The sequence below is a fragment of the Pseudophryne corroboree genome, chromosome 7 (assembly GCF_028390025.1).
Source record: "Pseudophryne corroboree isolate aPseCor3 chromosome 7, aPseCor3.hap2, whole genome shotgun sequence".
Classification (NCBI taxonomy): Eukaryota; Metazoa; Chordata; class Amphibia; order Anura; family Myobatrachidae; genus Pseudophryne; species Pseudophryne corroboree.
In genome coordinates this window covers 76533527-76544604 of record NC_086450.1, presented here as the reverse complement: position 1 = coordinate 76544604, position 11078 = coordinate 76533527, and the positions used below count along the sequence as shown (strand labels likewise).

At 39.2% G+C, this 11078-nt stretch overlaps 2 long non-coding RNA genes across 2 annotated transcripts; one reads left to right on the top strand and one right to left on the bottom strand.

Annotated features, from left to right (window-relative positions):
• Positions 1-7182: 7182 nt before the first annotated feature.
• On the bottom strand, positions 7183-8049 carry LOC134943392 (uncharacterized). Its single transcript, XR_010181512.1, has 6 exons — positions 7898-8049; positions 7749-7827; positions 7596-7666; positions 7457-7513; positions 7302-7375; positions 7183-7250 (listed from the first exon to the last, which is right to left on the bottom strand). It is a non-coding gene; the product is annotated as an uncharacterized LOC134943392 (long non-coding RNA).
• A 1797-nt stretch (positions 8050-9846) lies between these two features.
• LOC134943391 (uncharacterized) lies at positions 9847-10724 on the top strand. Its single transcript, XR_010181511.1, has 6 exons — positions 9847-10009; positions 10080-10158; positions 10241-10311; positions 10394-10450; positions 10532-10605; positions 10657-10724. It is a non-coding gene; the product is annotated as an uncharacterized LOC134943391 (long non-coding RNA).
• Positions 10725-11078: the final 354 nt, after the last annotated feature.

Below are 11078 nucleotides of genomic sequence, written 5' to 3'. Positions count from 1 at the left end.
ACAACACACAACAAAAACATACTATACAACAATAATCACAGGACTTTTCACACACACAATACAACACTCACCAATCAATTTCTCACTCCAAAAACGCAATCCAACTCTCCACAAACTAACACCACTTCCTCTCACCTCTCCTCTAGCTAAACCCACGAGGTCCGGCCGGATTGGGGCGGTTTTATACTAATCAGCAGACACTCCTCCAACACAAACAAAACCAATCATGTTTGAGTGACAAAAACAGAAGCCGCAAAAAACGCGTACGTGAACTACATAAAAACACTGCCGCGAAAGACAAATACGAATCCGTAATCAAAATCTAAATACTACGGCCGCAAACTTAAAACACAACCGTAAACTTAGAAAAAAAAAATACGAATCACATCGACATCGGAAAATACAAAAGAAGCCAACTCGGCAGCTTAGTAAATTATATGCACTTTTTTCAAAAAGTTGCAAAAAAACACGAACGATGTAATTCGAGTTGAAACTCCTTTCAAATCACTGCAAATACGAATTTTAGTAAATATACCCCCATGGCCAATATTTACTAAGAATTCGAGTTTGTCCGACTTGTTTTTTTTTTTCTAAGTCCCAATCCGGGAATTCACTAAGCACCAATCTCGGCAGTGTTTGGACTATTCGTAATGGTTTGATTTGCAAAGTTCCGAAATACGAATGAATAGACCATCGGTCAAACACGGCTGTTATTTCATACAATATGGGCATTCACTATTCATTCGTGTTTGGGTGTTAGTTTCTGAGTGCTCAAGTGCGGGTCTGTTTTTTTTCGATTCGTTATAAAAAGCAGCAAAAAAATAGACCTGCTTTTTCCAGTCGAGTTTGGATAACCATGCACGGATCAGTGGGATCTGTGCATGGTTATCTAGGGGAAAGGGTCTGTTTAGTGTAAAAACTGAAAAAAAAATTGCATGGGGTCCCCCCTCCTAAGCATAACCAGCCTCGGGCTCTTTGAGCCGGTCCTGGTTGAAAAAATATGGGGGAAAAAATGACAGGGGTTCCCCCATATTTAATCAACCAGCACCGGGGTCTGCACCTGGTACTGGTTCCAAAAATACGGGGGACAAAAAGCGTAGGGGTCCCCCGTATTTTTGAAACCAGCACCGGGCTCCACTAGCCAGGTACATAATGCCACAGCCGGGGGACACTTTTATACTGGTCCCCGCGGCCCTGGCATTACATACCCAACTAGTCACCCCTGGCCGGGGTACCCTGGAGGAGTGGGAACCCCTTAAATCAAGGGGTCCCCCCTCCAGCCACCCAAGGGCCAGGGGTGAAGCCCGAGGCTGTCCTCCCCATCCAAGGGCGACAGATGGGGGGCTGATAGCCTTTTGAAAAAATGTGAATATTGTTTTTAGTAGCAGTACTACAAGTCCCAGCAAGCTTCCCCCGCAAGCTGGTACTCGTGGCACTCTCCTGATTGGCTGTGTGCTCCTGTAGTGTCTGTGAGGCAGCACACGGCAGAGATACAATGTAGCGCCTATGCGCTCCATTGTAGCCAATGGTGGGAACTTTGCGGTCAGCGGTTGACCGAAAGTAACCTCACCGCTGACCGCAAAGTTCCCACCATTGGCTACAATGGAGCGCATAGGCGCTACATTGTATCTGTGCCGTGTGCTGCCTCACAGACACTACAGGAGCACACAGCCAATCAGGAGAGTGCCACGATGTGGCGCTCCCTGATTGGCTGAAGGGACCCTCTTTGACAGGAGTCAGGGGGGGTCCTGGCAGTCGGGGAAAGGGGTCCCATGTGTAAACATGGGACCCCTTTCAGTGCGTGGTCGGGTTTCCGTTTTATTATTTTGCCAAGTACGTGGATTATACAAAGGTCTGATTCTACACTGGATTATGTGAGTATAATTTTTTTCACAGGTACCCCATGGATTCTACATGGAGAAGAGGACCGAGCCTTGTGGGAACATAGGTAAGTATGTAAGTATGTATGGAGGTGTGCATGTATGTAATAAACTTATACTTTCACGGTGTGTGTGTCCTGTTTTTTGGGGGGTATTTTTTTAGTAGTAGTACTACAGGTACCAGCGGGCCCGGTTTTCCACCGCATGCTGGTACTTGTGGTTCTCCAAGTACCAGCTTGCGGGGGAGGCTTGCTGGTACTTGTAGTACTGCTACTAAAAACAATATTCACATTTTTTTCAAAAGGCTATCAGCCCCCCATCCGCCGCCCTTGGATGGGGGGGACAGCCTCGGGCTTCACCCCTGGCCCTTGGGTGGCTGGAGGGGGGGACCCCTTGATTTAAGGGGTTCCAAATACTCCAGGGTACCCCGGCCAGGGGTGACTAGTTGGGTATGTAATGCCAGGGCCGCAGGGACCAGTATAAAAGTGTCCCCCGGCTGTGGCATTATGTACCTGGCTAGTGGAGCCCGGTGCTGGTTTCAAAAATACGGGGGACCCCTACGCTTTTTGTCCCCCGTATTTTTGGAACCAGGACCAGGCGCAGAGCCCGGTGCTGGTTGATTAAATATGGGGAACCTCTATCATTTTTTCCCCCATATTTTTTCAACCAGGACCGGCTCAAAGAGCCCGAGGCTGGTTGTGCTTAGGAGGGGGGACCCCACGCAATTTTTTTCAGATTTTTAAAAACTTTAATCAACATTTTAAGGTACACAATGCAGCCCTGCACGGATCTCACAGATCCGGCCGGGATTCCTCGTGTTTTGTCAGGCAGTGTTTTACTCATCACTCCCGTAAAACACTGCCTGATATTACGAATCACATCGACATCGGAAAAAACGATTGTGCAAAACTCGGCAGCTTAGTGAATGATCGTATCAGGATTCAAAAACTTGCAGTAAAATGCACCCGATACCATTCGAGTTCAAACACCCTTCAAAACGGCCAAAACACGAATCTTTGTAAATATACCCCCATGAGAGTGCTAGTCGGCCCTCCATCACAGACAGAACCTGACTGTAATAGTAGCAATAATAAATAGTGGAACTACATTCCAGCGTTTTCAATTACAGTAAGTATTATTACAATAATGTACACATCATGGTGATTATTATTATTATACATTGTCAGATTGCTATGATTTGAAATTTACCGCTGCATTAAGGTGAAGCCTTAGAGACAGATCCATGAGCTCTACTATCCACATTGGCGGGATGTACAAAACGGAAAATGCGGTAAACCCCCTGTTTACCAAATTTTCCTAATGTACTATCACCCGGCCACCAGGCCAGCACTGCGGCTGGGTTCGCCAGCTTTTGCTGGCGATACCCCATAGGAGCCAATGGGCTTCTCTCCGCAGCGCTGTGTGATGCCATCGGATCCCTCCCAGCATGCCTCGCGCCCGCCCCCTGTAAATGATTATGATGCCATAGTTGCTGCAAAAATGAATTATTGTAATAATTGTGTGACACTCTAGAGTCTGCCTAGTCCCTTATATGCTTATGATTCACATCCCCCCTATTTTTGAGGACTTTTCCTGTAGCCCACGTAGCCCATTATAATAAGAATTACCATATTTATACTGAAATCCCACAGGTAGCTCCGCTGCTCATGGAGGACTATAGCGCCTGATGTTAGCAGGGCCGTCCTACCTCCTGCACTCCAATATTTCTTTATTTTCCAGTGTTACACAAACCATGATATGCTTTAGTTTGGTTATATAGTATCTTGAAGCCTGGACCAGGCTTTATATCTCCACTCTCTGCCTCAATAACAACCCTTAATGCTCTAGCTTTCTCCACATAGGTAAGATGCCACTGTGGGGTGCAGTGCCTGAGGGAGACTATTCTGAGGTGGTGACTTTTTATTAATGTCAGGTATATGGAAAGGGACTAGACTTCTGCACAAGTTGGTATTATTATGTTACCCATTCGAAAATTCCCAAATGTTATCATTAGATAATTCAATTCACTTGCGTCAACCTTTTTTGTGTCGACCATTTCCATGTTGCTCTTTTGACCTTGTCGGCCTTTTGTACCTGTCTACCTTTTCCATGTCAACCTTTTTACTCTGTTGACCATTTGGAGTCGACCTTTTGACTGTGTAACTGTTTACTGTACATCTATTGTACAACATTCCTCAAACCATCCCATCCCACAGCCTATCCCTAATATTGCCAATCTAAGAATGTCGGCATTTCACATGCGCCATTTCAGATGTCGACATTATGAACATGGACATAGAAGTTGACATGTTAACAGTCTATATGTCAGCGATGTTGATAAAACTGTAGACATTGTGGTGTCAACATTATGGTTGTTGACATTTTGTACGTGGACCTTATGACTGCATCCTTCACTGTGTAATGCTCACCATTACTCACCGTAACTTGTGTACAGCAGAGGCGTAGGAGGTAATGGAGTGATCTGCCGCCGGACTGCTGCTCTGGAGGGGGCACCTTTCCTCCCATTCTGTGACACCATTGAATTAAGTTAATTGATAGCTGCCGCTGTCTTTTCAGTGGCCGACTTCCTCACTGGTCCCTGCACCTTACAAATCACATCCTTTTTATTATACTGTAGATGATGCACATTTTATAATTGTCATACCCAGGATTAGAAATCATAACCTATTACACTGGAAGCAGGCACCTAAGTGATGAAGCTATTTTCCCCTGTATAGGAAATATGAGAATTCTAACTATATGAAGTTACTTCTCTGACAGTTACACGTAACTTCATAAAATTAGAATTCTCATGCTTCCTGTACAGGAGCAAATCGCTCCATCAATAAAGTGTCTGCTTTCAGTGTAACAGGTCATGGGTTCTAATCCTGGGTATAACTGCTAAGAAATGTGTGATTTTAAAAAAAAGACCATGAAATGTATACATAGTATATACATTTTTAATACACAGCAAATACACAGTATATACATTTTTTATTTTTTGTACATTAATATACATTTTTAATACACAGCAGATACACAGTATATACAGGTACACCACCGATTTTCCGGCATCCTCGGTTCCAGTGCCGTGCCGGATTAACGGTGGAAACTAATTTTGCACCTTCAGAACATTTCTAAAGCAATAAATAGTAAAATATATGCTACAGAATAATATTAATTAATGAATAAACACAGTAGTGTATGCAAAACTGTTTATAAGCAAAACAGGTATCAGGCTCAGGCTGTGTGTTCCGCCCATGTGCGGTACTTGCTGTGACCTTGGAGACCATAACCACCCCACTGATGCTTGCTGTGTCACCTGCAGTGTCCGTGGAAGCTGTACCCACTGACACTTGCGCGTATTGCGTGTTACGCCCATGCGCTGAAAATGTTCCGGATTAAAGGATGTCCCTAACCCCCTTTAATCCGGACAAATCAAAATTGTCCGGATTAAAAGAGGTTCCGGATCATCGGTTGCCGGAAAATCGGTGGTGTACCTGTACTTTGTTTTCAGAACACTCCATACACATACATATATGTATATATATAGTATATAGTCGGGTGTCCCTGCACTCTCACTCAACCCAGGCAGCTGCTGGGGTGCCAATCAAGGTCCAACCTAATACAAGATGGGACCCATAGTACAACATACAGTATCTCCACTATGTGGAAAAGATAGCACTCTCCAGACTAGAATATCAAAAATAAAAAAAAAGGTTCACATTTATTGCAAAGTAAATCTCACACTTCCTGGAAACTGTGAGATTGCCTTTGCAATAAATGTGAACCTTTTTTTTTATTTTTGATATTCTAGTCTGGAGAGTGCTATCTTTTCCACATAGTGGAGATACTATATATATATATATATATATATATATATATAGAGAGAGAATTGATATATCATTTATATATATACACACACACACACACACACACACACACACACACACACACACACACACACACACACACACATATATATGCACACATACATACGTACATGTATTTATCTAAATATAGGGGGGGTCAGCAATATTTATCTTGCCTCTGGGCGACTGAGACGAACTTACGCCACTGGTGTACAGGTAATTAGAATGTTGTCCATACTGTTTATTGGTATTCTCATTGTGTCTGCTGTGAATACTGATTCAGTGCTGACTCAGTGTTGTGTTGGATCATACCGTAGTTCTTTGAAATAATAAATGTTCATTCAGTTCTTTGGCACAGTTTAACCAACCTTACATCAAGAAAATTAAACTCACTGCTTTCATTGACGCTCATATTTAATGTTTAATCTAGGTGGAAACTGTTTTTTTTTAAAAACAGAGGAAGGCGCGCTTCTCATACCCACTGCTGGCCAGGTGCCCGTGAGTGTTTTGTAGATCATAGCGCAAATATCCCTGGGGCTATTAGCTAAGTGATTAAAAATAAACCACCTACTTTCAATATAAATTTTAAAAAGGTACAACTTTACAATTTAAGAACCTGAACTGCTATAGCCATGAAAAGTCATATTTACCTAACTCTGATTGTCAGAGTATTCATAGCCGATTAGTAACACATAAGAAAACACATTTCTTTGTGTGTGTGTATATATATATATATATATATATATATTGTTACTCTATCACATCCTAATGAAAAGGCCGTGGGGTATTGAAACGTTGGCAACTGAGTATTAAATTTGCTCTCACTTACTAGGTCCGATGGAGTGCTGCCTGGTCTGTATATATGGATATTGAGCGCTTTTTTATATATATATATATATATATATATACAAATACAATACTCAGAGGGCGCTCAGTAACAATTTGTTCAAATAAAATCCAAAACCAGCTTGACCTAAATTACACAATTTAATTTATTAAAAATATCTAAAATATTGTGTAATAATACATCAATATAGTAATTCATACAGTGAATTCATAAAACAATATTTCATAAAACCCAACGCGTTTCGTCCGTTAAGGACTTCATCAGGGGTATGGGTCTTCGCTGGTGTTAGTCAAATGGAGAAGAGGAGGAAAGAACAAGAGAGCAAAAAAAAGAATCAATACAAATCATCATGATATACAGATATATATTCAAGTAACGTTTTCATTGTTTATAAAAGAAAACCTTTTTTCATTATTTCATTAATTATTACATCACAATTTTTCATAGAGAATGAATATTTAAATTCTTTAGTAGACATTGGAAAAAGAAGATACTCTCCAATAATCAATTCCGGCTTTTTTTTTTTTTATTTTTTTTTTTTTTTGTCCTAATTGCCTTATTTCAAAAGAAAATAACAACTTACTGTGCAAATATAACTGCTCTGAGTGGATTATTTCTTCTTTATAATACGGTAGTTTATTCTCTGTAATTCTAAGAATAAAATATATATATTGTTTTAAATGGTACTGAAAGGTCACTCACTTGGCTGTCTCTGGAGATAATCTTCATTAGAGATCAACTACTCCTATATTATGGTCAGTCAATGTTCAATATGTCTAAATAAGAAATTCAACAGTATTAGGGGCCAAATGCCTCAAGGAATTTAGAATCTTATTGGAATATGTAGCCATACTCACTTTCCAATACAAATTCACCTGCTCACTGATGGTCTAATCTTGACCAGATGAATTAGTCTAAGAAATTAATTGAAGATAATTAAGGGTGTCCAAAGCACTTAATAGGCATATTTACAAACTGAACTTTGTTATAACTTACTTAAAGTTCAGCACGATGATAACAAGTTGGGCTAAAAAGCTCCTTAAAATCCAATAAGGTGCATCTTCTAACTAGAATCAAAAGTGAATTAAATTAAGGACCTAATTAGTGACCAATAATAGCACTTAATATAGAGTCTTAATTGTTACTTACAATAAAAATTCTTTAGAGTTCGACAACAAGTAGGTTCTGAGCTCCACAGTGGCCGGTAAGATATAACTTCCAACTAGAACTAAATAAATTATATTATACTAAAAGCATAATTTGATATTAACCTATTAAAGAGCATCAGAAGTACTTACATTAAGAGATTCAGGACCTGTGTTGCTGCCTCCTTTCCTGTATGGCAAGTGATTTGGAAGAGATTTCTGAGGCCTATTTATACCCCTAGGGAGTTTACATCACTTCCTCCCTCTGCTGATAGGTTAGATCTGATGAGTCAATTATATGACATTTTACCAATATTAAACTAGTATAAGGCCTGATGCCTATATATATGGGTCAAATTTATTCTACAGATGTTTGTGTCTGAAAGGCTAATGATAATATGGCATAATTAAATACTACTTCCGCCTTTCACTTCAATTATTTCCACAGTTTGCTGTATAATTACTACCCTCTGTATTAATTCGGATCGGGGCAGCCTCACTTAGCATTTTTACTGATTACCCCCATTTCTTATTTAATTAAGCCCAGAGAGAAAATTGAACGAAGATAAACAAGTTCTCCTTATGTACCGCCGTGCGTTCCACCCATAACAGCGGTGGAACGCACAGCGTCACTTCCGAGTTGTCCCGTGCGCTCCAACCATTGAAGCGGTGAAGCGCACGTCTTTTCTTTGTGACCACATTGTCACATTAAAGTCCTACAGCACCAATATATTTTACACATCGGGAATGGGGCCATATCTATTGCCTTCTAATATATGTTAAAGATTGATCATAACATGAACATGAACATTACATTTATTGTCCCTATTTATTAAGATCCATTATAAAACCAATTGGAGTAAGTATAAAGAGAGTAAGACATTCTTTTCCCAATACCTTTACATTATTAGTTATTGACAAAACATATATACAGCGAAAAAAACATACAATACAATGCCATGCTATGCCATGCTATTGTGTATTGGTCTCGATGGGACTATAATCACATAGGGGGACTCATAAATGTATATCATTCTAAGTACATATCTACAAATTTACACAGCCTAGCAACCTAAAAAGGAGACTATATCAAAGCCTTCATTTAGACCTTTCGGAATTTGGGTGTTCAGAGTGTATATCCAATATGTTTCTTGTTTTGCTAATAGTAAATCCCTATCGCCTCCTCTCATGTCTAATTTAATGTGTTCCAATACTGAGAAGGTTAAGCCTGTCACATCTGATCTATGTACTTCAAAAAAATGGCGAGGTAAACTATGCTGCATCATTTTATTTTTTATGTTCCTTAGATGCTCCTGAATTCTAATCTTAAGTTTCCGTTTGGTCTTTCCCACATACGAAAGACCGCATGGGCAATTGATCTTATAGATTACGTACTCTGTATTACAGGTTACTCTATCTTTCAGGGTGTGAAATTTGCCGTTCTCCAACTTAAGTTTAACTGAAGATTTTTGCATATATTTACAGCAAATGCATTGGTTACAAGGAAAACATCCCCACCTGTTCCCCATAAGAACATGATGGTCACTCAAAAATTCTTGTGGCTTATCTTTTTTAAGATTACTAGGTGCTATCAAAATGTAAATGTAATGTTCATGTTCATGTTATGATCAATCTTTAACATATATTAGAAGGCAATAGATATGGCCCCATTCCCGATGTGTAAAATATATTGGTGCTGTAGGACTTTAATGTGACAATGTGGTCACAAAGAAAAGACGTGCGCTTCACCGCTTCAATGGTTGGAGCGCACGGGACAACTCGGAAGTGACGCTGTGCGTTCCACCGCTGTTATGGGTGGAACGCACGGCGGTACATAAGGAGAACTTGTTTATCTTCGTTCAATTTTCTCTCTGGGCTTAATTAAATAAGAAATGGGGGTAATCAGTAAAAATGCTAAGTGAGGCTGCCCCGATCCGAATTAATACAGAGGGTAGTAATTATACAGCAAACCGTGGAAATAATTGAAGTGAAAGGCGGAAGTAGTATTTAATTATGCCATATTATCATTAGCCTTTCAGACACAAACATCTGTAGAATAAATTTGACCCATATATATAGGCATCAGGCCTTATACTAGTTTAATATTGGTAAAATGTCATATAATTGACTCATCAGATCTAACCTATCAGCAGAGGGAGGAAGTGATGTAAACTCCCTAGGGGTATAAATAGGCCTCAGAAATCTCTTCCAAATCACTTGCCATACAGGAAAGGAGGCAGCAACACAGGTCCTGAATCTCTTAATGTAAGTACTTCTGATGCTCTTTAATAGGTTAATATCAAATTATGCTTTTAGTATAATATAATTTATTTAGTTCTAGTTGGAAGTTATATCTTACCGGCCACTGTGGAGCTCAGAACCTACTTGTTGTCGAACTCTAAAGAATTTTTATTGTAAGTAACAATTAAGACTCTATATTAAGTGCTATTATTGGTCACTAATTAGGTCCTTAATTTAATTAACTTTTGATTCTAGTTAGAAGATGCACCTTATTGGATTTTAAGGAGCTTTTTAGCCCAACTTGTTATCATCGTGCTGAACTTTAAGTAAGTTATAACAAAGTTCAGTTTGTAAATATGCCTATTAAGTGCTTTGGACACCCTTAATTATCTTCAATTAATTTCTTAGACTAATTCATCTGGTCAAGATTAGACCATCAGTGAGCAGGTGAATTTGTATTGGAAAGTGAGTATGGCTACATATTCCAATAAGATTCTAAATTCCTTGAGGCATTTGGCCCCTAATACTGTTGAATTTCTTATTTAGACATATTGAACATTGACTGACCATAATATAGGAGTAGTTGATCTCTAATGAAGATTATCTCCAGAGACAGCCAAGTGAGTGACCTTTCAGTACCATTTAAAACAATATATATATTTTATTCTTAGAATTACAGAGAATAAACTACCGTATTATAAAGAAGAAATAATCCACTCAGAGCAGTTATATTTGCACAGTAAGTTGTTATTTTCTTTTGAAATAAGGCAATTAGGACAAAAAAAAAAAAAAAAAAAGCCCGAATTGATTATTGGAGAGTATCTTCTTTTTCCAATGTCTACTAAAGAATTTAAATATTCATTCTCTATGAAAAATTGTGATGTAATAATTAATGAAATAATGAAAAAAGGTTTTCTTTTATAAACAATGAAAACGTTACTTGAATATATATCTGTATATCATGATGATTTGTATTGATTCTTTTTTTTGCTCTCTTGTTCTTTCCTCCTCTTCTCCATTTGACTAACACCAGCGAAGACCCATACCCCTGATGAAGTCCTTAACGGACGAAACGCGTTGGGTTTTATGAAAT